The following is an 18,860-nucleotide window of genomic DNA, read 5'->3' as shown; positions in this document are numbered from 1 at the left end:
AATACTACCAGCTCAATCAGCATCAGTGTATCCATGCAACTGTATCTGAACCCCAGTCTCATAAAATAGTCCATACTGCAATGTACCTCAGTATGCGTCTAGCTGCATCCAAATCTGGTTTCCTTGGAGCCTGCATAAACTGACTTACCAACCCAACAACATAGCTCAAATATTGCTTGGTAATAGTCATATAAATGAAACTTCTTACTCTGCGTCTGTACATAGTAGGGTCTTCCAGAAGCTCACCTGCATCTATGCTCACCTTCACATTCTACTCCAAAGGAACTGAAATAGGCTTACAGCCTATCATCCCATATTTGGACAGCATGTCCAATCCATAATGCCTCTGCAAGAGCCATATCCCACTTGTGGATCTAATCACCTCAATGCCCAAGAAGTAACGCAGCTCTCCCAAACCCTTCATCTCAAAATTTTGCTTGAATAGCATTTTCACATGAAGGATATCTTCATCACTATCACCTGTGATGATCAAATCATCAACATAAATGACAAGCAGCATAATGCCTTTCTCTATTTTTGTCACATAAAGTGAGAAATCTGCCTTGGAAATTTGAAAGCCAATAGTGAGAAGATATTGTCCTATCTTGTCAGACCATGCTCTGGGTGCTTGCTTCAAGCCATACAAGGCTTTCTTCAACCTGCAAACAAACTCAGGGTGAACAACATGAACATAACTTGGTGGCTGCTCCATATTGACCTCTTCTTGCAAATCACCATGCAAGAAAGCATTCTTTACATCCATCTGATGTAAAGACCATCCCTTTGATGCAGCCATAGAATGACTGCTCTTACGGTTGCCATCCTTGCAACCGGACTGAATGTTTCTTCATAATCAACGTCATATGTCTGTGCATACCCCTTGACAACTAATCTTGCCTTGTATCTATTCACAAAACCATCTGCATTGTGCTTCACCTTATAAACCCACTTGCAGCCAATTGCATTCTTGTCTTTCTCAACTCATTTGGCACATGAACATAGGCAATGCAACCAAAAACTTTAAAATGAGAAATATCTGGTTTCCTACCAGTATACCTCTCCTTTGGTGTCATGCCATGTAGACTGCTGTAGCAACTGCTTCAGCCCAATAATAATATGGCAGGTCTTTTTCATTGAGCATGGCACAAGATACCTTTCCAATATGCATGTTTTTCCTTTGTACAAGTCCATTTTGGTATGGGGTATGACTGAATGAATATTGTTGCTTTATGCCATGCTCCTGCATGAACCTTGTAAACTCATTTGAGAGGTACTCTCCCCCTCCATCTGACCTTAGGCATTTTATTTGCAAGCCTATTTCTTTTTCAACCATAGCTTTAAAAGCTTTGAAATGCCCAAACACTTCACTTTTCTTTTTCATAAAATACACCCAAAATTTTCTACTATAGTCATCAATAAAAGTGACAAAATAATGACAGCCTCCAATAGATGCAGCTTTAGTAGTCCACACATCAGAGTGGCTTACTCTCTTGAACATGTCTAGGAAATGCTTTCCTTGCCTGTTTTCCAAATTGACAGGTTTCACATACCTTAGGCATTTCTGCAACCTTGAACTTAGGCAATCCTACAATAATATTTTGGGCGTGCATTAATTTAAGTCACTGTACATTAACATGACCAATGCCTTTATGCCAGATATCAATATCTACAACTACACCGGTCCCATGTGCAAAAATTGCTGCACTCAATTTAGGCATGTTCGCATCCAATGTAAACATCTTGCCCTTATTCTTCCCTTTTGCTATCAAGCGACCTTTATTTTTCATATCCTCAACAAAGCATCCATGAGGATTAAATCTAACATGCAAGCCCTACTCAACCATTTGACCAATAGAAACTAGGTTCTTGGTGATATTCGGGACATGAAATACATCAGACAAGTATTTCTTTTTCCCATCCTGCATAGACAAAGGAATTTTACCAATCTGCACAATAGGAGGTGCAGTATCATCACCAGGCTCCACAAATCCTGGTCTTTCCATTTTCCTTGCATCTTGCATCCATTCTGCATGATGTGTCATGTGGTTTGATGCACTTGAGTCAACATACCACACATCATTGCTTTCTTCTGCACTTATCACAAAATTGGTCATGTGCTGCACCATAAACAAATGCTCATTTTTGTCATCACCTTGTCTACTAGAGGATGCATAATTGCCTTGCTACAATTTTCCAGTCATGATGTCATTCTACTTTTTATAGCAGTCTTTAACCATATGACCCATTTTACCACAGTAGTAGCATTCAACATTGCTATTTGCATTTTGGCCTCTCTGCCATCCACCACGACCTCTTTGGCTCCCCCTGCCTCTAAAGTTACCATGTCCTCCTCCATAGGATTGGTTTTCTTGAATTTGTTGCATATTTTGATTTATGCCACGGCCTCCAGATCGGCCTACTCTACCTCTGCCGCTACCTCTTCTAGCATTTGAGTAGTTCTAAGACAGCTTCTTTTTAAGTTCCTCCTGAAGTAGATGCACCACCATTTCTCTGCTCTTCAGAAATTAGAAGAGCAATCAACTCCCCAAAATCAAGATAATTCTCAGGGATGGCAATGGATGTCCAAAACTGTGTATAATCCTTTCCTAGACCATTCAAGGTCATAGAAACTAAATCATCATCTTCCACTGGCGACCTAATGGAAGCAAGTGCATCTACAATCTTCTTCACCTTCATGTGGTAGTCATTGGTGCTCATATTTTCTCTCTGCACATTATGCAACTCCTGCTTGAGATGCATTTTCCTGGCTTGTGTATTTGTGCTATACATTTTTGTCAAAGTATCCCATGCCTCCTTCGGCATGCTTGCATCCTAAATATGCACAATCAAAGAATATGAAATACTGATAAACAGCCAATACATGACTTTTCTGACTCTCTCATGCCAGCCTTTAAATGCATGCAACTCCTGTTGATTGAAAACATTAGGAATAAGTGGTTCTTGTTCAACTCCAGTAATGAACTCCCAATAGCCTTTTCCCTTAAGGAAATTCGTCATTCTAAACTTCCATGCTTGGAAGTTGTTCTTGTCAAGCTTTTTAGTGACTATCTATGAAAGAGCATCAGACGCCATTACAAAACACTACAAAAATATTCTGTCACTACAAAAAACACAACTTCTGCCTCACAAGGGCGAATCTGCAAAACTGACGAAAGTAGTATTTGACCACATAGTCACTTCCTAGTGACGATTTTGCATCAACAGGCAATAAGAATAATTCTGTCACTCCCAATATCTCGACGTGCATACGATGCATTTTCTGCGGTAACTTTTCACCGACTTGCAGAATAGTGGTCAGATGGCAAAAACAAGCCACTTTTTTGAGTGCTTGCGGAAAACTTCCGCCATCAAAACGGGCTCCAAAATGGCCTCGAATTAAAAAAATAATGTCACACCAATATGGCCTCGAGTGCATATACTGCCCTCTCACCACACCACAAAGGGCATCCCAATTTGAGACAGTGCACTCTTGCACTTTCCGGCTGTGCTACCTCCCAAGATTTGCTCCCAAACTCGAAAAAAGGAAAGCAACTCTGATCCTCTTACCAAGACACCACAAACTTGGTTTGCTTTCTTGAGCTCATTACCACAAACTGAGCTCTAATACCATGTGAAGAGAGTGGGAGAGAAGGAGTCTCACTTGCAGCTTTCTCACATACACAATGGGGGAATACACACAAAGGTGGAGGCTGAAAACAGTTTTCCTCTTTTTAGTTATGAAAGCCAAAAGAACTCTAAGTACAATAGAATAGGTGAACCCTATATGTGGGTCTCAAACCAAACTCAGCTAACTAAGGTGGCATACTAACCTCATACTAACTGAGCCACTAACTAGAGTACATAATGATAGCTGTCATCTAGCTATTATTCATGGGTGGTGTACCAACCGCATCTGCAGCTAACAAGTCAGAGACATAAATGCACAACGGTCACCCTGGCATATCACGAGTGGAGCTTGATATCTTAACACAATAGAGGCACAAAAGAGGGAGAAGGAGAGGGACAGAGCAACAGCAACGAAGGCACAGGAGAGGGAGAAGGAGAGGGATAGAACAACTCCAATAGAGGCACAAAATCAGGAGAAGGAGAGGGACAGAGCAGCAACAATAGAAGCACAGGAGAGGGAGAAGGAGAGGGACAGAGAAACAGCAACAAAGGCATAGGAGAGGGAGAAGGAGAGGGACAGAGCATCTCCAATAGAGGCATAGGAGAGGGAGAGGGGAGAGAGAGAGAGAGAGAGAGAGAGAGAGAGAGAGAGAGAGAGAGGATCTGCAGCAAGCAGGCCAGAGCGAGGTGGAAGAGGGAAAATGCATGGGATTTGGTTCAAATCCAAGTGATTTGGAAGGATGGACCAGAACAGTGGGGGGCGGAGGCCCTAGAAAGAGGGAGGGGAGAAGAAAAATTTGCCATTTGGGCCCTACCATCCCATTGAATGTAGTTTTGGGCTCATGTGGGGGAGGTGCACCTAGTAGGAGGGTCAAACATGGGTTAAGAGGGGGGGGATGGTTTGGGTGGTCGCTAGAGTAAGGGGAGCAACCAATAGGGGCTCTCTGTAGGCCTGCCAACCCTCTACCTCAACATACCATTGCCCCACACCTTCTAGCACTCTCATTGCTACATCTCAAATCACTCTCTAATCCCTTGAAATTAGGAAACACTAATTGGAGGCCCTTTTGAGACCCCAATTCTCCCCTAATGTTTTAGTTAAGGGGTTTTTTTAATACCCCTTGAATACACGTGATACATATGTTTCTAAGTAGTGCACCCCCCAAGGATAAAGCCAATGCCTTTGCATTAAGTCTGGATGGCAAGACCAGACAATGGTTTAGGGCTCTGAACCAAGAAGAGAAAATCAATTGGGATACACTCCGTAAATATTTTATATTGGGATTTGCCCCTAGTGGACTGAAGTGGAGCCTAATCAGCCAACTTATGAGGTTAAAAAGAAGGAAACTAAATCTCTTCATGACTATATCACCAAAATAAAGCACTTCTCATGATGTGAACCTCATGAGTGATGCACAACTATTGCCATGCTTCCTCATAGGTTTATACGACTCTAAAGTTCATGATTGTTTATTTGCAATGATGGCCACATTGTTTGAGATGTGTAGTAAGGCTGCAATACATCTAAGTGATAATGTGCAAGAAAAGGCTCAAGGGGCGAAGTCTTCATTGACCTCATATGAGGTGTCACAAATCTTGAAGGCCACCACTTTGACTAAAGCTACAGAGACAACCATGATCACTAAATGGATGAGCATGGAGCAGTTGGCTACTACCAACCTATTAAATCAGGTGAGCCAATAGTTGAAAGGTGGAACAATGAAGGAAGTCACTAGTAACCCCCATCTATTTTTGATACATGATAATGTGTGGCATGGGATCTGTATGAGAAGCCACCCCACTAATGAGTGCTCCCATATTAAAGCTAGGATGGCACTCTATTGTGTCCATTGTGCATGTTGGGGAAATCATGAGACATCACAATGTTGATATCCTAATGAGTGCCCACATCTTGGAGCTAGATTAACACTGTATTGTGCCCATTGTGCACGTTGGGGGAAAAATGAGACATCACAATATCGATATACTTAGACAATTCCCAACCCATGTACTATTAAAGGACACCATTGATGTTTCTTGCATCTCCCAATCTGTTCAATTAAGGACATTTAACAATACAAGGAGACACACCTTCCAATCAAGAATAATTTAGTAATAAAAAACTTACATTGTCCTGTCGATATTGAGACCTCAACCACCCCTACTATGAATCACTCCTATGAACTAGGTGTTGGTAGAGGAATTACCCACCAGTGATTGGGAAGAATCAGATCACACCCTTAGTGCAAGTGATTATCCCTATTAGGATAACACTGTGAATCAGTTCAGCTATGTAAGTCACATCCTAGTCTACCAAACGGTTTCTGTTTCTCAAAAGGCTAGGGATATGAATACCTTGATGAGAAGCCCCCTATTCAATGTTATATGTGTCAAGGTCCCCATAGGGCTAGTGAGTGTCTGTATAAGGGAACGGCCGACCAGCAAGTTATTTGTTGTAAAGGCCAAGGACCTCATTGTCTAAAAGATTTCCCTTACAAGGATGACCAAACCCCGCCAGCCACACATACAATGTAGCTACACTGTTGTGGTCTAGGCACTAGGTTAGATAATCTTTACAAGGATTGAATGATGCAAAGAATAGCTAGAACTACCACTGACCCTAATACCATCATTAATTTGATAAGTCTTTAGAGAGGCCAAGTATCTTTAATATCATGGAAGATAACTACGAGGGCCCCAAGCCAAGGACTTCAGTTAAGAGCTTCATAAGTAGGCTAAAAGAGACAAGGCTAGTACATCATAGCCTAGAGAGGCAACTAAGAAAGGTCCTATTAAAGTTGGAATTGGTTCTGATCAAGTGATAATCCAAAATCCGTCAGATGAGGACATGGCCACCTTGTCTACATCATCCTCATCTACCAACTATTCCTTGAACAAAAAATTAATCAATCATTTACCTAAGGAAAGTGAGGAGACATGGGGAACCTTGACCAATAGAAGGCCTACAACTCCCAAAGGACATGCGAAAGTGCAACAATGGTACACGAGTACCAAGAGAAATTTGAACAATGCCTTAGAGCAACTAGAGGAGTGGACACCATCCACCCTAAATATTGTTGAGAGGGTAGAAGAGGAAGGTGCATAAGAGCTCATCTATAGGAGGGCCCTTATTATAGCATAAGATGTTTAACGAAGAACCTCGGGGGGTTCACCTTACAAAATTTTAGTGTACCAAATGCATTCCAAAGGAGGGGTATTTTAATTCAATTTTTTGCAAAAAATTAATAGGATTACAATAACAGGACAAGGGGTTTTAAATTCAACTTTTTTTCAAAATCACTTAGTTCATAAGTAAAGAGGGGTGTTTTCATTGGCGGGGGAATATTTTAGTTGAGGGGTTTTTAAATACCACTTGAACGCACGTGATACATAGGGGTTTCTTAGTCGTGCACCCCCGAGGAAAGAACTTACCTAGCACTAAGTAAAAGAAGAGGGGGAAATGTGCTTTTATGGGTTTGAAGAACCATAGCTGATCGGTATGATGTGGTTATACTACTGCATTCCTATCAATTGAAGTCAAAATACCCATTGTGACAAAATTAAGAGGTAACCCTACTCTTTGGAGGGGCCTCTCTAATTGGATGAATGGGTAGATAGGGACATCATATCTAAAAGTGGTTGAACCTCCAATAGACAACCAAAATCTTTCAAAGGTGCCCATTAATAAGTTGGGCCAGTGCTTTGAAAGTGATGACCCAAATGCCTTGTTACCCATCTCTCATCACAACCAAAATGTTACAGCAATCTTAGATAGAGAAGTAGGTTTGCTTCTATTTAGTAGATGGGACTGTATTAGAGCTGGACCCTTTTTGAGTCCTCAATCTTACCCTTTGGTGGTCCTCAAAAAAGTGTCACTTATGGCTGAGAGGATTGAGTCCATGCATTGAGAGCCCACTGTGATGCCAAAATTTGATATTTTTTATTTTGGCATTGGTATTATTTTTCTCTATGTCTGATAAGATTTTGAGTATCAAGTGATAGCCTAGCGGCTCTCACTTATTTCTATTTTCTAAGATATTGTATGGGATTGAGAGGATGAGTGGAATGGATCATTGTAAATACCATGTGTATGAATGATAAATCCCTTGGTATGGGGTGAGAGTTATTTGTGTATGGGATATTATGGGGTTTTTAGAAAATATGAAGAGTGAATCATATAAAGAGGTGGGCTCATGTCCATATGTTCCAATAATATAAGAGAGATCACATGCCAAGTGTGTGGAATGCATGTGGAGGAGTGTGGAGTCAAGAGGAATCCTTCTAGAATTCCTATGTGGAATACGGAGGATGTGGACATATGGAAAAGAGAGGGTCCCTATGGGCTCCATGTGGGGAGACTCTTGACTTTCTTAATATTTTAAGACTCTTGACCATCTTTTGATGGGACACATGGCAAGAGTAGCCAAAAAGGACATGGATGGTGACATATGGGTTTATGTGATTGATGGGGAAAGGAATCTACAGGCAGCAATTATAAATGGGTGAAGGAGGGTGACAAAATCTCTATAAAAGGAGCCCTCCTCTCCCTTGTTCAACATCTCTTCCACCATTAGGCCTCATGTTTCTGTAGCTCTAGTCTCCTCAAGACTCTTCCATGAGCCTTCTCTCCCTCTTGTAGATATTCTCTTATGTAGACTCTTGAGTCCATCTCTCTCTAGTTCATTCTCTCTCTATGAGTAGTCTTGGAGCTTTCGCTCCCTCTTGTACGTATGAAACCTCTTCTTCTCCCTTGTGTTTGTAGTATTTTGAGTTGCATTGGAGTGGAGTCTCACTCTATTGGTAATGAAGGTCACTTCGGATTCTCTCTCTTGAGTGTCTCTTTCCTTTTTCCATTGTTTTCTCTTCCAAAGTGCTCAAAAGTGTTGTCTATTCGATCACTCATTGCCCATACATGGTTTATCTATTTCCCAAGCCATAGAGGGAGATCTTCCTTCCCTCTTAGGTGACCTCTATGGGACTTGGATCGTTGATGAAGTCTAAGCATGGAGGTAGTATTCTCCCAAGTCAGCACTAGTAGAAGGAGTAGGTGTTTTCCATGACAGCAGTTTGAGACCCTGTCAGGCTTTTGCTCATAACTTTTCGCTCGGTGGTCCGATTTGGATGAAACTTATATCAATGTGAGCTCTTTTCAAGGAGCATCATAGAATGTCTTCAATTATTGTATTAGATGTCAAACCAAAAATCTCTGACTCTCTATGTGTTACTATTTCTTTTTCAGACAATTTTTACCCCCGTCCAGTAAACTGCCCATATCTTTCCGACTGCTTCTCTGTTTCTTACGAAACTTATATAAGAGCGAAGCCCATTTCAAGGAACATATCAATATGTGTTCGAATATTTGATATCATGTCTTTGCTTAAAGTTATGGGTCTCTGTGTCTCATAATATTTTGGAGAGTATTTTGAGGTAATTGTAAAGGTATCCATGAAGTAGGTGCAATGTTTCCCCGGAACCTACCCATCTGGCCCAATTATCCCCTTCAAACTCCTTGATATATATCAGTTCATGTCATGTTGAGCCGCAATATCTTATTTCAACAACGTATCGCTCTTCTCTTTGGCATAGACCAGCTTGCTGAGATTAGGACCTCCGCTGATCCTTTCCTTCTCCCTATGCTTGAGTACAACATCACTTAGGATGTTACCATCTTCATTCTCATCTAAGGGAGGATAGTATGGTGTGGTCTCTTGGTATAAAAGCTTCTTTTTAATTTCCCTTTCGTAGTGATGAATATCTCTATCACTCGGTTCGAAAGCAGTAGGAAGTGAAGAGGTGTGTGAAGTTATTACCCCAACTTCATGTCACATCTTTTGGTGGAGATGCCGAGTATGTTTAGTATTGGATTCATAGCACCTTACTAAACGGTCTCAGGTATACTTGATTGCATGTTATGCCTAGTATAGGCATGTGTTGATAAAGAAGATGCCTGGAAGAACTCCGTTAGAAGAGATTGCAGCCCGTTTAAGAGAACTAGAAGATTGTGAAGGTGATGCTCAAGCTATTCATGCGGTCATCATGATCATATCCTTTATGTTTGCACTTTATGTTTGCACTCTTGAATATGTTGGTGAATCGACAACACCATCATCAGGAACAATGATAGATTGGGGATTGTTTCATGCACTAGCAGCTTGGTGTGAAGAAGAGTTGAGTCTTTGGGTAGTTTTTTACTATAAAAGTTGAGTGGTGATTCTCAATGCTTTGAACTTCTTTTGCTATGCAAATGATGAAGAGTACAATCTCTTGAAGCTGTTATGTGCACTTCCAATTGTGAGAAGGGTGATTCTTGAATGCATGTATACACAATGTTTTCATGGTGCTGGTTGGTCACTTATTTTTGAAGATTTTATTGAGGATCACATTGTGGAGGGTTTTCAACAAGTGGTTATGCATAATAAGTTGGTCTTGGTATACTAAGGCTCTGTGGGATCTTGTTTGGGATATTATTTGGATCTTGGTGTTTCCCTTTTGTGTTTCATCATGGTGAATATTCCAGTGTTTCGAGGGACCCAAGGGGAAGACCCAGAGTCTTATCTTCAGGATTTTATTCAAGGATGCCAGCTTTCTGGATGGTCCATGAAGGATCGGGTGGAGATTTTGCCTGATTTTCTTGAAGGTGTAGCCTTGAGTTGGCATGAGGCCTTGCCGGACTCTACCAAGGAGGATTGGGACCAAGTGGTGGCTACAATGAAGTAGAGATTTGGGGTAGTGGAGTCACCAAATGCTTTGATGTTGCAGTTGGACCGATTCTATCAAGGAGAGGGCGAGATGGTCTCTGCGTTGGCAATCCAATATGAAACTTTATGGACAAAGTATGAAAGGGCAGCTTTGCGAGCTGTGGCATCTGCATCATCGGCGCCTCAAAGTCTGGTAGGGATGGAGCACTTAAAGATCTATGAGCAAATTTGTTATGGATTTGGAGCCTCGTCTTTGCTCAAAAGTAATGACTAAATATCCAACAACATACGTGGAGACACTTCGCATTATGACCAAGAAAGAAGCTTCTCTAAAGATTGAATCCTCTTTTGTGTCCTCAATAGGTTCAAGTCCTAAGGTGGAGGTAATGGGCACTCCTCAGGTACCAAAGTCCTCTGAGTTAGATCATAATATCTCCCAATTGATGGCAAAGTTTGCTGATTTAAAATTTCATTTGGTTAATGCATGACAACCTAGAGCACCAAAGAGTGAAGATAGGCCTCGAGATAAGAGTGGGGTCACTTGCTATGAATGTAATGAAAATGGTCACTATCGCCCCGAGTATCCTAGATTGAGAAAGAAAGAAGAAAAACAAGTATCCTTGTTAGAAGCTTCTTCACGAGATGAGGAAAGAGAGGTAATAATGGCTAAACGGGGGCGTGGTAAAGCAAAAGAAGAAGAAGAAAGCAAGGAAGAAGTAGATGAGGAATATCAGGAAGAGGAACACTGTATTAAGAAAAACAGGGCATCTAGAAGGAGAATTAGCCAGTCAGAATTTCCTTTAGGACAAGGCATTAGAAGCTACGAGTTGTCATCCGACCTTAAAGGAAAGGAAGCTCATATCACCTTTGGTCAATTGCTTGCTTTGTCTCCAAAACTATAGAAAGAATGGGGAAAGCTAGCAAGCACAAGAGTGTCAAAGAAGAAAAAGAAGAAAAGTACCATTCATGTTATTCAAAAGGTAGATATAGAGGTTCATGATGATGTACCTATGGTTGATATGATCATTGATGGTCAAGTGATTTCTAATGTTTACATTGATGGAGGTGCATCGATTAATGTCATGAGTGAGAAGACCATGATAGATGTTGATTTAAATTACTCTAGTACTACCTCTCCTTATCACATCAAATTGGCTGACAACACTAGGGTAAAGACCTTGGGAGTTGTGAAGATTCTAGAAGTGGATGTGTGTGGAATTTATGTGCCGACTACTTTTCAGGTGATCCCTACCAAGCCAGATGCACATGCCTATCCATTGATTTTGGGAAGCCTTGGCTATGCAAGGTGAAGGCTATTCAAAAGTGGGATACTGGAGAATTGATTTTGCAAGGAAATGATAAGAAGGTGCGATACAACATCAGAAGCTACAAAAAGGAAGTTTTCAAGGAGGAGTCTTCAACATCTAAGAGTTCATCTTTGACTTAACCGATGAAGAAGAAGAGACAGGGCATAACTCTGAAGAGTCTAGCTCAGAGGGTGAGGTGGAAGGAGTGGCCTTTGGTCTTTGTCTTGGTGCTAATCGGGATGAGTCAGGAAGGAACAAGGTGGGGGTGCAAGAAGATCCTATAGATACACTTCATGTGGAGGATGTGGAGCATGCTAAATGACGCCAACGCAATGAAGAGCTTCTTGGTGATTCTCTATCACAAGTAGTGAAAAGCTCGAGTACTTGGATATGTTAGATGATTTTCCATATCTCTTTACAACAAGCTATTCACAGGTTTGACCAGTCTCTCTTGTGGAGCACAAGATTGAGTTGAAGCCAAAAAGCAAGCCAGTTCTGCAACGCTTAAGGCGATTGGGAGTGATCCAAGCTGAGGCACTAAAGAAAGAGGTAACACAACTACTTGAGGTGGGATTCATCTTTCTTGTTGATGATTCAGAATAGATATCTCCTGTAGTTGTCACACCAAAGAAAGGAAATAAGTGGCCGGTTTTTGTGGACTTTTGTCCTTTGAATACATGCACTAAGAGGGATCATTTTCCTTTGCCATTCTAAGATGAAATACTAGACCAAGTGGCAGGGCATGAGATGTATTCTGTATGTGATGGGTATTCTGGGTACTTTCAAATTCGTATTCTGGAGGAAGATCAAAAGAAAACATCATTTGTCACACCTTGGGGAGTTTTTGCTTACAAAGGATGCCTTTTGGGTTGACCAATGCACCAGCTACATTTCAAAGGTTCATGAGTCAAGTGCTCAAGCCTTACTTGGGAAAGTTCATAAGGGTGTTTTTGGATGATTTTTGCATTTATTCTCGTTGTATAGATCACGTGGAGAAGTTAAAGATGGCCTTAGCTAGGATTGATGAAGCAAAAGGGTGTCTAAATCCTAGCAAGTGTCATTTGGCTCAAACAAAAGTAGTCTTGTTGGGTCATATTGTGTCTAAAGAAGGCCTGCAAATGGATCCTGACAAGGTTCAAGCAATCATGGCATTGCCAAGTCCTGAGAGTGTCACTGGTGTTCGTAGAATTCCAGGAAAAAGCAAGTATTATCAATGCTTTTGTGATGATTTCATAGAGATATTGCATCCCATGAACTTGTTGACAAGAAAAGGAGTTTCTTTCCAATGGGGTGTGGAGCAACTGTGGAGCAATAAGAGTCTTTTCCGCAGCAACTTAAGGAGGCCATGAGTAAGGGCCCAATATTGAAGCCCCCTGATTGGTCTCAAGACTTTTATGTAAATCCAAGTGTATCTTTGCATTCAATTGGTGTTGTATTGCTACAAAAAGGAGAGGTAGGTAGAATGCAACCCATCTATTATGCCAGCCAATAGCTTACAGAGGTGGAAACAAGGTATGAAGAAATGGAGCAGCAAGCCCTCTCTTTGGTGTTTTCAGTCAGAAAGTTTCGCTCTTATTTATTACCTCGGCCATTTCTCTTCCTTACCTCTCAGTCTGTATTAGCATATCTAGTTCGCAAGCCTAATCTTGGGGGGAGATTTGCAAAATGGTTGTCAGAGCTTCAAGAGTTCTCTTTCTCTTTTGTCACTGAAAATACCACTAGGTCCACTATGGCAGATTTGGCTCACTAGACGGCAGGATCTAAGAGAAGAAAAGAAATATAAGGAGGACATTACTGAAGAAAGGGAGACACCACCAACAGCTTTTGTCTTGTATTTTGATGGGGCTTTTAGTCCTTCACACCAGCAAGGATTCAGGGAGATAGTCTTGATGAATTCTGAAGGTCAAGAGGTGTGGGCAAGAGGACAAGAGCTTCCAGTTATCACAACTAACAATGAAGTTGAGTATAATGCTTTGATTCTTGGTTTGGAGGGTTGTCTTCAAAGTCAAGTTAAATAATTGGAAGTAATAATTCTCAGCTTATTATAAAGCAAATGCAAGGGCATTACAAGACAAGAAGCCCTCATTTGATTTTTGCTATGGCACTATATAGTCAATTTGATTTTTGCAAGTTTGTTCATATAAACAGAAAAGAAAATCAAAGGGTGGATGAGTTACCTACTCAAGCCATTGTAGTACAAGACAGGGGGTGCTTTCTTTGGTAGACACTGGATGGCCAGAATTGCAAGATGTTCAGTAATATCTAGAAGAAGGCATGTTTCCTCGAGAGCTAACTCCACAACAAAAGCAGAGATTGGTAAGGAAGGCTTGTCCCTATACTATTGTTGATGACATTCTTTATAAATTGGGAAAAGATAAGGTGCTCCATTGGGTGGTCCATCCCATGGAGACTAGGAGAATCCTAGAAATGTGTCATGAATGCTCTGGTCATTTTGCTTCAGCAAGCACAACAGGAGAATCTTAATGTAGGTTACTTTTCGCCACGCCTCCATAAGGATGTATATGAATGGTGTCGAAGTTGTAAAGTATGCCAAAAGTTTGGAAGGCGACAGTTGATTCCTGGGCTCTTGAAGTCGATTCTAGCATATGGGCCATTTGAGAGGTGGGGGTTGGACTTTGTGGGACCACTCCCTCGCTCATCTCAGGGCAAGCATTATTTATTGGTGGCCACAAATTATGCAACTCAGTGGGCAGAGGCCAAGGCCATAGTCAATAGCAAGGCAAGCATAGTTGCAAAATTTCTCTTTGATCAAATTTGTTCACACTTTGGTTGTCCTTTGGAAATTCTCACTAATGGAGGAACCTCTTTTAGAAATGAACTAATTGAAGATGTGGTGCATAAGCTAAAGATAAATCAAAGCATGTCCACGCCATACTATCCCTAATGTAATGGCTTGGCTGAGAAAACAAATGGATTGTATTGCAATTCAATGGGAAAGCTTGTAGACACCAAGAAAAGGCCTTGGGATAGGCACTTGGCAGAAGTTTTATGGGCTTATAGAACCACCCACAAGCTAGCTATTGGGTTTACACCAATCGAACTAGTGTATGGAATAGAAGCCATTTTGCTCGTTGAATTGGAGATACATAGTCTTCGCACTGCTATTGCAAGAATAGAAGGACAGGAGGATGCCTATGCTCTACGCTTGGTACAGCTAGAAGCCTTGGATGAATGCAGATTACAGGCCTCACAAAACTTGGAAGCTTCTCAAAAACGGTGCAAGGCACGTTTTGACACCAAATTACGAAGAAGAAAGATATTGCAGAAGGAGATTTGCTCATGAGATTTGATAGCCGTCTCGACAAGCGGCTAGACAAAAAGTTTATTGGTTGATGGGAGGGACCATATTGAGTCAAAAAGAAGTTCACCAATGGAACCTATCAGCTTGAGGATGTTGACGACATGGTGATACCTGGACGCACCAATGAGTATCGCCTTAAATTCTTCTATGCTTGACCACCTTGAGGACCAGCAGACCCTCTCTGTCACTAGAGAGGATCTGCAGTGGGGGAAAGATGTGACACCAAAAATTGATATTTTTTATTTTGGCATTGGTATTATTTTTCTCTATGTTTGATAAGAGTTTGAGTATCAAGTGATAGCCTAGCGGCTCTCACTTATTTCTATTTTCTAAGATATCATATGGGATTGAGAGGATGAGTGGAATGGATCATTGTAAATACCATGTGTATGAATGATAACTACCTTGGTATAGAGTGAGTCATATAAAGAGGTGCGCTCATGTCCATGTGTTCCAATAATATAAGAGAGATCACATGCCAAGTGTGTGGAATGCATGTGGAGGAGTGTGGAGTCAAGAGGAATCCTTCTAGAATTCCTATGTGGAATAAGGAGGATGTGGACATATGGAAAAGAGAGGGTCCCTATGGGCTCCATGTGGGGAGACTCTTGACTTTCTTAATATTTTAAGAGTCTTGAGCATCTTTTGATGGGACACATGGCAAGAGTAGCCAAAAAGGACATGGATGGTGACATATGGGCTGATGTGATTGATGGGGAAAGGAATCTATAGGTAGCAATTTTAAATGGGTGAAGGAGGGTGACAAAATCTCTATAAAAGGAGTCCTCTTCTCCCTTGTTCATCATCTCTTCCACCATTAGGCCTCATGTTGCTGTAGCTCTAGTCTCCTCAAGTCTCTTCCATGAGCCTTCTCTCCCTCTTGTAGATATTCTCTTATGTGGACTGTTGAGTCCATCTCTCTCTAGTTCATTCTCTCTCTATGAGTAGTCTTGGAGATTCCGCTCCCTCTTGTACTTATGAAACCTCTTCTTCTCCCTTGTGTTTGTAGTATTTTGAGCTGCATTGGAGTGGAGTCTCACTCTATTGGTAATGAAGGTCACTTCAGGTTCTCTCTTGAGTGTCTCTTTCCTTTTTTCATTGTTTTCTCTTCCAAAGTGCTCAAAAGTGTTGTCTATTTGGCCGCTCATTGCGCATACATGGTTTATCAATTTCCCAAGCCACAAAAGGAGCTCTTCCTTCTCTCTTAGGCAATCTCTATGGGACTTGGATAGTTGATGAAGTCTAAGCATGGAGGTAGTATTCTCCCAAGTCGGCACCAGTAGAAGGAGTAGGTGTTTTTCATGACAGTTTGACCCCCTATCAGTTTTTGCTCATAACTTTTTGCTTGGTGGTTTGATTTGGATGAAACTTATATCAATGCGAGCTCTCTTCAAGGAGCATCATCTTATGTCTTGAGTTATTGTATTAGATGTTAAACCAAAAATCTATGACTCTCTGTGTGTGACTGTTTCTTTTCCAGACGATTTTTACCCCCGTCCAGTAAACTGCCCATATATTTCCGACCACTTCTCTGTTTGTTATGAAACTTATATCAAAGGGAATCCCATTTCAAGGTGCATCTCAATATGTGTTTGAAAATTTAATATCATGTCCATGCTGAAAGTTATGGGTCTCTATGTCTTATGATACTTTGGAGAGTGTTTTGAGGTAGTTGTAACGGTATCCATGAAGGAGGTGCAATGTTTCCCCGGAACCTACCCAACCGACCCAATCATCCCCTTCTAACTCCTCCATATATATCAATTCATGTCATGTTCAGCCGCAAGATCTTCTTTCAACAATGTATTGATTTTCTTTGGTGCCCGGCTTGCTGAGATTATGGCCTCCACTGATCCTTTCCTTCTCCCTATGCTTGAGTACAACATCACTTGGGATATCTTCATTCTCATGTAAGGGAGGATAGTATGGTGTGATCTCTTGGTATAAAATCTTCTTTTTAATGTCCCGTTCCGAGTGATGAATATCTCTATCACTCAGTTCGAAAGCAGTAGGAAGTGAAGAGGTGCGTGAAGTTATTACCCCCAACTTCATGTCACACCACCGTGGGTATTATAATCAAACTGCATTGTGCAAGAGAGTGGAGCAGAATGAATTATTCTACGAGCCACTAATCGTATCCAAGTACCTATCTAACTACTTGGGCCAACTATTCATAACCATTTGTTTTCTTTTTTGAACCCACAAGGAAGGGAGGATGATTTTGCCTCCCCAAAGTGGTCTTAACGCTATTTCACATGATTGTGTGATTTCAAATAGTAGCATGGATCGGTATATTCATGTTTTGTGCCAACTACTACAACATAATAAGATGTGCAACGTCATAACATGGTAGAAGAGGTTTTGGTTTAGTATGGTTACCTTGTCTCCTACAACACTCATTCCATTCTGTTAAGTGCAGTATAGAAACAAAGTGTCTCGAGCTCTAGTGTTCAAGTAATAGTCCATGGCAAATAAGGTTCAGACATAGAGAAATAAGAGACAGGCTTGATTCCCACACTTGGGAGGTTTTAGAACTTAGATGTTATGTACTTTGGGAACTCTACCCAAGCCTTAGGCCTACCCTCGAGGGGTGCACTACTAAGAAACCCTAGGTATCACGTGCGTTCAAGGGGAATTTATAAACCCCTCAACTAAAAATTTTCCTGCAATAAAATCACCCCTCTTTACCTATGAACTGACAGATTTTTTTCTAGAGTTGAATTAAAAACCCCTCCTATTATTGTGATCCTGTTAAATTTTTCCCAAAAGTGGAATTAAAATACCCCTCCTTTTGAATGCATGTGGTACACTAAAATTCTGGGAGGTGAACTCCTTGAGGGCCTACCAAAAAGTGTCCAAGGATTAAATAAAAAATTCATAAGGATTATGGAAGACTAAGACCTAAGTAAATGTAATATACAAGCACAATGAGAGCACAATGCACTATGTAAATAAAATGGGACATTGGATGTAACATAATTTTACCATGACTTATTCCCATATTATGTAATCCAACTTGAAGCTCTTGGAACTATATTATGATAAATCTTGTAGGATGACATGGATAACAACTATACACTAGTTGTGAAGCCTATTTTCCCATTACAAACTAACTATGGTTGGTTGTTTTGGATGGTGGCAGTTGAACGGGTGTACTTTTTTGCAAGATTTTCATAATATGTCATGTGAAGGGTTGTCAAAGTGAAAATGAGAGTGTGCCCATATCTTTACTTGCAAAAATGAGGGGGTAGGGGGTGGTGGGTAGAACTGTGTTTGGCTAGGTTGGGTTGTGGGTAGGAGGGGAAGAAAGGTGCTTATGTGTGTGTGTGTGCATGCGTGCATGCATGTGTGTGTGTGTGTGCACACGTGCACGCACGCGTGTGTGCTTGTTTTTCCTATTCATAGCTAACCTATCAATACCAAGGACTCCATTCCCAATCCATTCCAGTCAATTGATACTCACTTACTCTTCAATCCTTAAGTAATCAATGATAATTTATTAGCAAGCAAGATCCACCCTTAGATACAAGCATTAATAATAAGTCCAAATGCAAGCAAAATCAGTAGGTGCCAGCATAAGAACTTATGAAGGCCCAACCTCTCGTCTTCTTTCTTTAAAAACTGTATCTAAATAGCAACTACAACTCAAAATACATTAACCATGTCCAAAAATGTAGTAAATGTATAAGCTAGACTATCCTCAACTCTAAATGTTGTCCAAATTTCCAAAACACTACAAGGGACATGAGTCAACTCGTCCTTACAAAAAGCCTGTACATTGGTTAAGTAATCGCTAACTGAGGGATGGCTCCAAAAATGCATATAGTGTGGAAAAACTGCATTACAAGAGCCAAAAACTTTCCCCATTTTCTAAATGGTGTATTTAATCCATTAAAATAGTAAAGT

The sequence above is a fragment of the Dipteris shenzhenensis genome, chromosome 28 (assembly GCF_047967505.1).
Source record: "Dipteris shenzhenensis isolate YYH24624 ecotype China chromosome 28, Dip_SZ_1.0, whole genome shotgun sequence".
NCBI classification, from domain to species: Eukaryota; Viridiplantae; Streptophyta; class Polypodiopsida; order Gleicheniales; family Dipteridaceae; genus Dipteris; species Dipteris shenzhenensis.
Note: the sequence above shows the minus strand (reverse complement) of the source record.